Source organism: Pristiophorus japonicus, chromosome 2 (assembly GCF_044704955.1).
Source record: "Pristiophorus japonicus isolate sPriJap1 chromosome 2, sPriJap1.hap1, whole genome shotgun sequence".
In the NCBI taxonomy this organism is placed as follows: Eukaryota; Metazoa; Chordata; class Chondrichthyes; family Pristiophoridae; genus Pristiophorus; species Pristiophorus japonicus.
The window spans coordinates 130,623,117-130,637,082 of record NC_091978.1 but is presented as its reverse complement, the minus strand read 5'-3'; positions in this window follow the sequence as shown (position 1 = coordinate 130,637,082).

Here is a 13,966-nt window from a genome sequence, read left to right as displayed (position 1 = left end):
TGGCCTCTCTAGCCTGCTCCACCATTTAATAAGATCACAGCTGATCTGATCTTGGGTTCAGCTCCACCTCGATGGTATGAGACGTCAATTAAACATAGAAACATAGAAAATAGGTGCAGGAGTAGGCCATTCGGCCCTACGAGCCTGCACCGCCATTCAATGAGTTCATGGCTGAACATGCAACTTCACTACCCCATTCCTGCTTTCTCGCCATATCTCTTGATCCCCCTAGTAGTAAGGACTACATCTAGCTCCTTTTTGAATATATTTAGTGAATTGGCCTCAACAACTTTCTGTGGTAGAGAATTCCACAGGTTCACCACTCTCTGGGTGAAGAAGTTTCTCCTCATCTCTGTCCTAAATAGCTTACCCCTTATCCTTAGACTGTGACCCCTGGTTCTGGACTTCCCCAACATTGGGAACATTCTTCCTGCATTTAACCTGTCTAAACCCATCAGAATTTTAAACATTTCTATGCGATCCCCTCTCATTCTTCTGAACTCCAGTGAATACAAGCCCAGTTGATCCAGTCTTTCTTGATATGTCAGTCCCGCCATCCCAGGAATCAGTCTGATGAACCTTCGCTGCACTCCCTCAATAGCAAGAATGTCCTTCCTCAAGTTAGGAGACCAAAACTGTACACAATACTCCAGGTGTGGCCTCATCAAGGCCCTGTACAACTGTAGCAACACCTCCCTGCCCCTGTACTCAAATCCCCTCGCTATGAAGGCCAACATGCCATTTGCTTTCTTAACCGCCTGCTGTACCAGCATGCCAACCTTCAATGACTGATGTACCATGACACCCAGGTCTCGTTGCACCTCCCCTTTTCCTAATCTGTCACCATTCAGGTAATAGTCTGTCTCTCTGTTTTTACCACCAAAGTGGATAACCTCACATTTATCCACATTATACTTCATCTGCCATGCATTTGCCCACTCACCTAACCTATCCAAGTCACTCTGCAGCCTCATAGCATCCTCCTCGCAGCTCACACTGCCACCCAACTTAGTGTCATCCGCAAATTTGGAGATACTACATTTAATCCCCTCATCTAAATCATTAATGTACAATGTAAACAGCTGGGGCCCCAGCACAGAACTTTGCGGTACCCCACTAGTCATTGCCTGCCATTCTGAAAAGTACCCATTTACTCCTACTCTTTGCTTCCTGTCTGACAAACAGTTCTCAATCCACGTCAGCACACTAACCCCAATGCCATGTGCTTTAACTTTGCACATTAATCTCTTGTGTGGGACCTTGTCGAAAGCCTTCTGAAAGCCCAAATACACCACATCAACTGGTTCTCCCTTGTCCACTCTACTGGAAACATCCTCAAAAAATTCCAGAAGATTTGTCAAGCATGATTTCCCTTTCACAAATCCATGCTGACTTGGACCTATCATGTCACCTCTTTCCAAATGCGCTGCTATGACATCCTTAATAATTGATTCCATCATTTTAACCACTAACGATGTCAGGCTGACCGGTCTATAATTCCCTGTTTTCTCTCTCCCTCCTTTTTTAAAAAGTGGGGTTACATTGGCTACCCTCCACTCCATAGGAACTGATCCAGAGTCTATGGATTGTTGTAAAATGACTGTCAATGCATCCGCTATTTCCAAGGCCACCTCCTTAAGTACTCTGGGATGCAGTCCATCAGGCCCTGGGGATTTATTGGCCTTCAATCCCATCAATTTCCCAAACACAATTTCCCGACTAATAAGGGTTTCCCTCAGTTCCTCCTTCTTACTGGACCCTCTGACCCCTTTTATATCCAGAAGGTTGTTTGTGTACTCCTTATTGAATACCGAACCAAAGTACTTGTTCAATTGGTCTGCCATTTCTTTGTTCCCCATTATGACTTCCCCTGATTCTGACTGGCTAGGATAGACTGGCAAATGATACTTAAAAGGTGGTTAGGCAATGGCAGACATTTAAAGATCACATGGATGAACTTCAATTATTGTACATCCCTGTCAGGCGTAGAAATAAAACGGGGAAGGTGGCTCAACCGTGGCTAGCATGGGAAATTAGGGATCGTGTTAAATCCAAGGAGGAGGCATATAAATTGGCCAGAAAAAGTGGCAAACCTGAGGACTGGGAGAAATTTAGAATTCAGCAGAGGAGGACAAAGGGTTTAATTAGGAGGGGGAAAATAGAGTATGAGAGTAAGCTTGCAGGGAACATAAAAACTGACTGCAAAAGCTTCTATAGCTATGTGAAGAGAAAAAGATTAGTGAAAACAAATGTAGGTCCCTTGCAGTCAGAATTAGGTGAATTTATAATGGGGAACAAAGAAATGGCAGACCAATTGAACAAATACTTTGGTTCTGTCTTCAGTAAGGAAGACACAAATAACATTCTGGAAATATTAGGGGACCGAGGGTCTAGCGAGAAGGAGGAAATGAAGGAAATCCTTATTAGTCAGGAAATTGTGTTAGGGAAATTGATGGGATTGAAGGCCAATAAATCCCCAGGGCCTGATAGTCTTAATCCCAGAGTACTTAAGGAAGTGGCTCTCGAAATAGTGGATGCATTGGTAGTCATTTTCCAACATTCTATAGACTCTGGATCAGTTCCTATGGATTGGAGGGTAGCTAATGTAACCCCACTTTTTAAAAAAGGAGGGAGAGAGAAAACTGGGAATTATAGACAGGTTAACCTGACATCGGTAGTGGGGAAAATGTTGGAATCAATTATTAAAGATGTAATAGCAGCGCATTTGGAAAGTAGTGACAGGATCGGTCCAAATAAGCATGGATTTATGAAAGGGGAATCATGCTTGACAAATCTTCTAGAGTTTTTTGAGGATGTAACTAGTAGAGTGGCTAAGGGAGAACCAGTGGATATGGTGTATTTGGACTTTCAAAAGGCTTTTTTCAAGGTCCCACACAAGAGATTAGTGTGTGAAACATAGAAAATAGGTGCAGGAGTAGGCCATTCGGCCCTTCGAGCCTGCACCACCATTCAATATGATCATGGCTGATCATGCAACTTTAGTACCCCATTCCTGCTTTCTCGCCATACCTCTTGATCCCTTTAGCCGTAAGGGCCACATCTAACTCCCTTTTGAATATATCTAACGAACTGGCCTCAACACCTTTCAGTGGTAGAGAATTCCACAGGGTCACAATTCTCTGAGTGAAGAAGTTTCTCCTCATCTCAGTCTTAAATGGCTTACCCCTTATCCTTAGACTGTGACCCCTGGTTCTGGACTTCCCCAACATCAGGAACATTCTTCCTGCATCTAACCTGTCCAATCCCGTCAGAATTATATATGCTTCTATGAGGTCCCCTCTCATTCTTCTAAATTCCAGTGAATATAAGCCTAGTCGACCAGTCTTTCATCATCTGTCAGTCCTGCCATCCGGGAATCAGTCTAGTGAACCTTTACTGCACTCCCTCAATAGCAAGAATGTCCTTCCTCAGATTAGGAGACCAAAACTGCACACAATACTCAAGATGTGGTCTCACCAAGGCACTGTACAACTGCAGTAAGACCTCCCTGCTCCTATACTCAAATCCTCTCACTATGAAGGCCAGCATGCCATTTGCCTTCTTTATTGCCTGCTGTACCTGCATGCCAACCTTCAATGACTGATGTACCAGGTCTCGTTGCACCTCCCCTTTTCCTAATCTGTCATCATTCAGATAATAATCTGCCTTTCCGTTTTTGCAACCAAAGTGGATAACCTCACACTTATCCACATTGTACTGCATTTGCCATGCATTTGCCCACTCACCTAACCTATCCAAGTCCCCGTGCAGCATCCGAGCATCCTCCTCACAACTTGCACTGCCACCCAGATTAGTGTCATCTGCAAACTTGGAGATTTTACATTCCATTCCTTCGTCCGTATATTGTAAATAGCTGGGGTCCTAGCACTGAACCTTGCGGCACCCCGCTCGTCACTGCCTGTCATTCTGAAAAGGACCCATTTATTCCCACTCTTTGCTTCCTGTCTGCCAACCAATTCTCGATCCACATCAATACATGACCCACAATACCATGTGCCTTAATTTTGCACACTAATCTCTTGTGTGGCACCTTGACAAAAGCCTTTTGAAAGTCCAAATACACCATATCCACTGGTTCTCCCTTAGCCACTCTACTAGTTACATCCTCAAAAAACTCTAGAAGATTTGTCAAGCATGATTCCCCTTTCATAAATCCATGCTTATTTGGACCGATCCTGTCACTGCTTTCCAAATGCGTTGCTATTACATCTTTAATAATTGATTCCAACCTTTTTCCCACTACCGATGTCAGGTAAACCTGTCTATAATTCCCTGTTTTCTCTCTCCCTCCTTTTTTAAAAAGTGGGGTTACATTAGCTACCCTCCAATCCATAGGAACTGAACCAGAGTCCATGGAATGTTGGAAAATAACCACCATTTCATCCACTATATCTAGAGCCACTTCCTTAAATACTCTGGGTTGCAGAATATCAGGCCCTGGAGATTTATTGGCCTTCAGTCCCTTCAATTTCCCTAACACCATTTCCTGACTAATAAGGATTTCCCTCAGTTCCCCCTTCTCGCTAGACCCTCGGTCCCCTAGTATTTTCAGAAGGTTATTCGTGTCTTCCTTAGTGAAGACAGAACCAAAGTATTTGTTCAATTGGCCTGCCATTTCTTTGTTCCCCATTATGAATCCCCGTGATTCTGACTGCAAGGGACCTACATTCGTCTTCACTAATCTTTTTCTCTTCACATATCTATAGAAGCTTTTGCAGTCAGTTTTTATGTTCCCTGCAAGCTTACTCTCATACTCTATTTTCCCCCTCCTAATTAAACCTTTAGTCCTCCTCTGCTAATTCTAAATTTATCCCAGTCCTCAGGTTTGCTGCTTTGTTGGCCAATTTATATGTCTCTTCCTTGGATTTCACACGTTCCCTAATTTCCCTTGTTAGCCACGGTTGAGCCACCTTCCCTTTTTATTCTTATGCCACACAGGGATGTACAATTGTTGTCGTTCATCCATGTGAAATTTAAATGTCTGCCATTGCCTATCCGCCATTAACCCTTTAAGTATCATTCTCCAGTCTATCCTAGCCAATCCACGTCTCATATCGTCGAAGTTTCCTTTCTTTAAGTTCAGGACCCTAGTCTCTGAATTAACTGTGTCACTCTCCATCTTAATGAAGAATTCTACCATATTATGGTCACTCTTCCCCAAAGAGCCCCGCATGACCACATTGCTAATTAATCCTCTCTCATTACACAAGACCCAGTCTAGGATGGCCTGCTCTCAAGTGGGTTCCTCGACATATTGGTCTAGAAAACCATCCCTTATACACTCCAGGCAATCCTACTCCATAGTCTTGCTACCAGTTTGGTTCGCCCAATCAATATGCAGATTAAAGTCACCCATGATAATTGCTGTATCCTTATTGCACGCATCCCTAATTTCCTGTTTGATGCCATCCCCAACCTCCCTACTAATGTTTGGTGGTCTGTACACAACTTCCACTAATGTTTTCTACCCTTTGGTATTTTGCAGCTCTATCCATACAGATTCCACATCACCCACGCTAATGTCCTTCCTTACTATTGCATTAATCTCCTCTTTAACCAATAATGCTACCCCACCTCCTTTTCCTTCCTGTCTGTCCTTCCTGAATATTGAATACCCCTGGATGTTGAGTTCCCAGCCTTGGTTACCTTGGAGCCATGTCTCCGTAATCCCAATTACATCATGTCCGTTAACAGCTATCTGTGCAGTCAATTCATCCACCTTATTATGAATGCTCCTCGCATTGAGACTCAGAGCCTTCAGGCTTGTTTTTTTAACACTCTTTGTCCTTTTACAATTATGTTGTAATGTGGCCCTTTTTGATTTTTGCCCTTGATTTCTCTGCCCTCCAATCTTGCTTTTCTCCTTCCTATCTTTTGCTTCTGCCCCCATTTTACTTCCCTCTGCCTCCCTGCAATGATTCCCATCCCCTGCCTTTTTAGTTTAACTCCTCCCCAACAGCACTAGCAAACACTCCGCCTAGGACATTGATTCCAGTCCTGCCCAGGTGCAGACCGTCCGCTTTGTACTGGTCCCACCTCCCCCAGAACCGGTTCCAATGTCCCAGGAATTTGAGTCCCTCCCATTGCAACATTCCTCATGCCACATATTAGTCTGAGCTATCCTGCAATTCCTACTCTGACTAGCATGTGGCACTGGCAGCTATCCTGAGATTACTACCTTTGAGGTCCTACTTTTTAATTTAACTCCTAGCTCCCTAAATTCAGCTTGTAGGGCCTCATCCATTTTTTACCTATATTGTTGGTACCTATATGTACCACGACAGCTGGCTGTTCACCCTCCCCCTCCAGAATGTGCTGCAGCCACTCCGAGACATCCTTGACCCTTGCACCAGGGAGGCAACATACCATCCCTGGAGTCTCGTTTGCGGCCGCAGAAACGCCTATCTATTCCCCTTACAATAGAATCCCCTATCGCTATAGCTCTCCCACTCTTTTCCCTGCCCTCCTGTGCAGCAGAGTCACCCATGGTGCCACGAACTTGGCTGCTGCTGCCTTCCCCTGATGAGTCATCTCCCCCAACAGTACCCAAGGCGGTGTATCTGTTTTGGAGGGAGATGACCGCAGGGGACCCCTGCACTACTTTCCTTCCACTGCTCTTCCTGATGGTCATCCATTCCCTATCTGCCTGTGTAATCTTTACCTGCGGTGTGACCAACTCACTAAACATGCTATTCACGACATCCTCAGCATCGCGGATGCTCCACAGTGAATCCATCTGCAGCTCCAGTGCCGCAATGCAGTCTGTCAGGAGTTGCAGCTGGATACACTTCCTGCACATGTAGTTGTCAGGGACACTGGAAGCGTCCCTGATTTCCCACATAGCACAGGAGGAGCATGACATGGGTCTAGGCTCTCCTGCCATGACTTAACTCTTAAATTAACCTAATTAATAACAACACCAAAGGTTTCTTGCAGTTCAGAAAGGAAAAAGAAAAAGAAAAATATTAAATACTCACCAATTCACCAGCAAATTACTTACCCTCTTGGCTGTGACATCACACTTCAATTTATTTTTACTCCTTTGTTTACCTTTTGCCCCTGCCCCTGCACCAGCTGGCTCCTCCGACTTGGTCACCTTGAAACCACGTCTCTGTAATGGATGCTTTCCTGTGTTGTCATGCGTTGATTTCTTTTTATTTCTCTCCCCTCACAGGTCTGTTTGCACTGCTCCCAGTTAGCTCCTTTATCTCCCCTCCGATCTCGCGCTGTTTGAATCTCCCGCCTCTCGCTCCTTTATCTCCCCCTCCAATCTCGCACTGTTTGAATCTCCCAGCTCCCGCTTCTTTATCTCCCCCTCCGATCTCGCGCTGTACACAGTACTGTAGGTGTGGCCTCACCAATACCCTGTACAGTTGTAGCAGGACTTTCCTGCTTTTATACTCTATCCCCGTTGCAAAAAAAGCCAACATTCCATTTGCCTTCCTGATTTCTTGCTGCATCTGCTTACTAACATTTTGTGTTTCATGCACAAGGACCCCAGATCCCTCTGTACTGCAGCATTTTGTAATCTCTCCCCATTTAAATAATAATTTGCTGTTTTATTTTTACTGCCAAAGTGGATAACCTCATACTTTCCTACATTATACTCCATCTGCCAAATGTTTGCCCACTCATTTAGCCTGTCTATATCTCTTTGCAGATTTCTTCTGTTCTCCTCACAACTTGTTTTCCCACCCATCTTTGTATCATCAGCAAACTTGGCCACATCACACTCGGTCCCTTCATCCAAGCCAATAACATAGATTGCAAATAGTTGAGGTTCCAGCACCAATCCCTGTGGCACCCCACTAGTTACCGTTTGCTAACCGGAAAATGTCCCATTTATCCCGACTCTCTGTTTTCTGTTAGTTAGCCAATCCTCTATCCATGCTAATATATTACCCCAACCCCATGAGCACTTATCTTGGGCAGTAACCTTTTATGTAGCACCAATCCAATACACCACATCTACTGGTTCCCTCTTATCCACCCTGCTTGTTATTCCTCAAAGAACTCCAGCAAATTTGTCAAACATGATTTCCCTTTGATAAAACCATGCTGACTCTGCTTGACTATGGTCTGCTTTTCCAAATGTCCTGCTACTGCTTCCTTAATAATGGACTCCAGCCACTTCCAGCTCATGGTCTACAGGGCTGTAGTAATACCCGCCCTCCTGTATGGCTCAGAGACATGGACCATGTACAGTAGACACCTCAAGTCGCTGGAGAAATATCACCAACGATGTCTCCACAAGATCCTACAAATCCCCTGGGAGGACAGGCGCACCAACATCAGCATCCCCAACATTGAAGCACTGACCACACTCGATCAGCTCCGCTGGGCAGGCCACATAGTTTGCATGCCAGACACGAGACTCCCAAACAAGCCAAAGGTGGGCAGCAGAAACGTTACAAGGACACCCTCAAAACCTCCCTCATAAAGTGCGACATCCCCACTGACACCTGGGAGTCCCTGGCCAAAGACCGCCCTAAGTGGAGAAAGTGCATCCGAGAGGGCGCTGAGCACCTCAAGTTTCAACACCGAGAGTATGCAGAAATCAAGCACAGGCAGCGGAAAGAGCGTGCGGCAAACCAGTCCCTTGCAGCCCTTCCCTCAACGACTATCTGTCCCACCTGTGAAAGAGTCTGTGGCTCTCGTATTGGTCTGTTCAGCCACCAAAGAACTCACATCAGGAGTGGAAGCAAGTCTTCCTTGATTCCGAGGGACTGCCTATGATGATGATGAACGGACTCCAGCATTTTCCCAATGACAGATGTTAGGCTAACTGGTCTATAGTTTCCTGCTTTCAGTCTTCCTCTTTTTTAAAATAAGGATGTTACATTTGCAGTTTTCCAATCCGCTGGGACCTCTCCAGAATCCGGGGAATTTTGGTAGATTACAACTAATGCATCCACTATCTCTGCAGCCACTTCTTTTAAGACCCTAGGATACAGGCCATCAGATCCAGGGGACTTGTCCACCTTTAGTCCCATTATTTTACCAAGTACTTTTTCTTTAATGATAGTGATTGTATTAAGTTCCTCCCTCCTTTTGGCCCCTTGATTATCTATTGGGATGTTTTTATTGTCTTCTACCATGAAGACCGATATAAACTATTTGTTCAAAGTCTTTGCCATTTCCCTGTTCCCCATTATTAATTCCCCAATCTCATTCTCTAAGGGACCAACGTTTACTTTAGCTACTCGCTTTCTTTTTATATACCTGTAGAAGCTCTTACTAACTTTCATAATCTATTTTCTCTCTCTTTATTATTTTTTTAGTCATGGATATTAGCATGGATTGAGGATTGGTTAATGGACAGAAAACAGAGAGGAGGGATAAACGGATCATTTTCCGGTTGGCAGGCTCTAACTAGTGGGTGCCACTAGAATCAGTGCTTGGACTGCAGCTATTCACAATCTATATTCATGACTTAGATGAAGGGACTGAGTGCAATGTATCCAAGTTTGATGATGATACAAAGCTATGTGAGAAAGTAAGCCGTGAGGAGACACAAACAGCCTGCAAAGGGATATAGACAGGTTAAGTGAGTGGGCAGTAAGGTGGAGATGGAGTATAATGTGGGGAAATTGTAAGGTTATTCACTTTGGTAGGAAGAAAAGAAAAACAGAATATTTTTTAATTGATGAGAAACTATTAAATGTTGATGTTCAGAAAGATTTAGGTGTTCATGCACAGGAGACGCAGAAAGCTAGCATGCAGGTACATCAAGCAATTAGGAAGGCAAATTGCATGTTGGCCTTGATTGCAAGGGGTTTGGAGTACAAGAGTAAGCAAGTTTTGCTACAATTGTACAGGACTTTGGTGAGACCACACCTGGAGTACTGTGTACAGTTTTGGTCTCCCTATCTGAGAAAGAACATATTTGCCTTAGAGGCAGTACAACAAAGATTCACTAGACTAATCCCTGAGATGAGAGGGTTGCCCTTTGAGAATTAGTTAAGTAGATTGAACCTATACTCTCTGGAGTTTAGAAGAATGAGGGATGATCTCATTGAAACATACGAGATTCTGAGGGGGATTGACAGGGTAATTGCTGAGAGGTTGTTTTATCTGGCTGGAGATTCTAGAACTGCGGGGGCAGAGTCTCAGGATAAGAGTTCGGCCGTTTAAGACTGAGCTGAGGAAACATTTCTTCACTCAGGGGGGTATGAAGCTTTTGAATTCTCTACCTCAAAGGGCTGTGTCATTGAGTATATTCAATTGAGATAGATTTTTGGACTCTAGAGGAATCAAGGGATGTGGAGATCGGGCGGGAAAGCAAAGATGAGGTCGAAGATCAGCCATGATTTATTGACTGGCGAAGCAGGCTCGAAGCAGGCTTGAAGGGTCATGTGGCCTACTCCTGCTCCTAATTCTATGTTCTTATGTTCTTATTGATAGATCCCCTCTTTAAAGATATTCCTGTTGGACTGAACTTTTGTAAATATTTTATTTACAGTTGGTTTTCCAGGGATTTGGAGGTAATTATTTGGCTGCTTTTCTGTTTACATTCTAGTAAAAACATCCCCTCAAAACACAACACATGCTCCCCAAAAAGAAAATAAATACACAACAGCTAAAAATGAAACAAAAGTAAAACTTTTCATATCGGATGACTTCTCTTTCTCATACATCTTACTTTTAATCATAGAATCATACAGCACAGAAGGAGGCGATTTGGCCTATTATGCCTGTGCCAGCTCTTAGAAAGAGCGATCCAATTAGTCCCACTCCCCTGTTCTTTGCCTATAACCTTGATGCTGATTGAGAATAGGCAGAACTAACACTAGACAGAATTTCTGAAATTCTGCTCCATAATCTGGAAATTGGGAAATCCTTTTATTTTACTGCTGGCCTTCATTTGCATGTGGCTTGCATGCATGATGAAGTCCTCTCATGTTGTCGGTGGGATTACAAGACACAACCAATAAGCCTCGTCAGAGCCCATTATATTATACACCACTATTTAGGTGAGTGGGCAAATGCATGGCAGATGAAGTATAATGTAGATAAATGTGAGGTTATCCACTTTGGTGGCAACAACAGGGAGGCAGAATATTATCTGAATGGTGACAGATTAGGAAAAGGGGAGGTGCAACAAGATCTGGGTATCATGGTACATCAGTCATTGAAAGTTGGCATGCAGGTACAGCAGGCGGTGAAGAAGGCAAATGGCATGCTGGCCTTCATAGCGAGAGGATTTGAGTACAGGAGCAGGGAGGTCTTACTGCAGTTGCAAAGGCCTTGGTGAGGCCACACCTTGAATATTGTGTACAGTTTTGGTCTCCTAATCTGAGGAAGGACATTCTTGCTATTGAGGGAGTGCAGCGAAGGTTCACCAGACTGATTCCCGGGATGGCAGAACTGACAAATGAAGAAAGATTGGATCGACTAGGTTTATATTCACTGGAATTTAGAAGAATGAGAGGGGATCTCATAGAAACATATAAAATTCTGACGGGATTGGACAGCTTAGATGCAGGAAGAATGTTCCCGATGTTGGGGAAGTCCAGAACCAGGGGTCACAGTCTAAGGATAAGGGGTAAGCCATTTAGGACCGAGATGAGGAGAAACTTCTTCACACATGCTGAAAACACATCGTAAATTCTGGCCCTATGTATTTAATTAATTTTGAGCACATTCATATTTCACAATAATAAAATACTTTACTTAAAACAGTAAACACAAAGTGACATTTGGATTATGAACAGAATCACTTACCGAGGGGGCGATGTCACAGGATAGCTGGTAACTGATTGGTTGGTAAAGGTCACATCGTTTTTTTTCTTGCTCCTCAAGGGGCCGGGTTTAAATAGCTGGTTAGAGATTTGTAACTGTTAAAACTGTATTAAATTAGTAACTGTAATTACTATGTTAAAGTAGAAACTGTAATACCATATTATATTAACAATTTGAATTAGATACATCTTAGTCTTAAGTTTCTGTAAAACTAGTAAAATGCCTATTAAATAGAGGCATGGCAGGCCAGCTCAATCCTATGAAATGCACATCCTGTGCTATGTGGGAAGTCCTGGATGCATCTTGTGACCTGGACGACCACATGTGCAGGAAGTGTTGCCAGCTACGGCAGCTCGGCAGCTCGAGACCCGGAGCTTGAGCGGCAGTTGGAGTCACTGCAGTGCATCCGCGAGGCTGAGAACTTCGTGGATAGGAAATTTCTGGAGGTGGTCACCCCCGCAGCTTCAGAGTGTGCAGGCAGAGAGGAGGACTAGGCAGGTAGTGCAGGAATCCTCTGAGTGCAACTCGCTCTCCAACCAATATTCTGTTCTCTGGGGAATGCAGCCAGAGCCAAGTCCATGGCACTATGGGTGGATCAGCTGCACAGGGGGGAAAGAAGAAGAGTGAAAGAGCAATAGTGGTAGGGGATTCAATAGGAGACAGGTATTTCTGCGGTCACAGACGTGACTCCAGGATGGTATGTTGCCTCCCTGTTGCCTGGGTCAAGGATATCACTGTGCGGTTACAGGACATTCTGAGGGATGAGGGTGAACAGCCAGAGGTTGTGGTCCATATTGGTACCAATGACATAGGTAAAAAGAGAGATGAGGGTCTGCAGGCAGATTTTAGGGAGCTAGGAGTGTTATGTATGGAGAAAGAGTCAGACTGAACATTGTGAGCACAAAGTAAAGTGTGACTTTAGTCTTTTATTGCAGGTCTCCAGAGTGCCTCTATAGCATGTGAAGCCTCCTTAAATACCTGTGCTCCCAAGGGATTATGGGATCCCTTGGGATTCCAGCGGATGAGCCCTCTGGTGGCTGTACAGAGTAAATACAAGTCTACATAGATAACAACACTCCCCCTCAAAGTCAATCGTGTAACTATTTACAATGTGAGTCGATCTGGGGCCTTTCTTGCCCTGGTTGATTGGCTCGGTGTGAAAGCTGGTGTTGTTGAATCATTTGTTGGGCCCTCGCTGGGCTGCTGTGCAGCTGACCTTGCTGGGCTGCCTGGTGTGTTGGGCCCTGCAGGGCTGCTGTGGATGATGGGTTCTGCTTCGTGGTCAACCATGATGCCAGTTGCCACTGGTATGTATGTTGGAGGATCAAAAAAGGTAGGGTCCAAGGTGGGTTGCTCAGGATCGTCCGTGAATCTGAGTTTGATTTGAAACATAGAAACATAGAAACATAGAAAATAGGTGCAGGTGTAGGCCATTCGGCCCTTCGAGCCTGCACCGCCATTCAATAAGATCATGACTGATCATTCCTTCAGTACCCCTTTCCTGCTTTCTCTCCATACCCCTTGATCCACTTAACCGTAAAGGCCATATCTAACTCCCACTTGAATATGTTAATACGGATTCTTTTTCCCTCAATCTGTTTCAGCGAATACACTGACGCGAACACCTTCTTGCCTTTTCTGTAAAAGACCTTTATTGAAGATTCTCCACCGGGACTTGTCAAGACAAAGGAACACTCTCAATCAGAGCCTGTTTACCTTCCTCTGGACAAGCCCTTTTACAGCACGAAAAGCACAGTAGTTACACATTTTCAAAACATAACACATTTGATTAGCACTTGGTCTGTCCACTCCCTTTCTTCCTCCCCCTGAGTATGTCCAATGGCAGGTGAGGAGGTCTCCTAATTAGAGCTGGCCCCGAGGTCAGCTTGTTCATAGCCTCATTAAATTCTTCTTCCTTATCAGTAAAACCTATTTCCCTCCTATCAGTAAAAAGCATTACATTACCCTCTCCTATCCATGATTGCCTTTTCTTTCCCGTGACCCGTCTTTAACCTCAACTCTCAGCAACCCCTTTTTTTCTGTTGATTCTGCAACTGTCTGCATCTTGACATTTCTTTAGCTATTTTCCCATGATTCCCTATCTCCATCCCTCTGCCACATTCACAATCTTTCTGTACACATCCTCATTCCCCCCTTTTATTATTCCATGATAACCCTGGTGACTATTCTACAAGTATCGCAT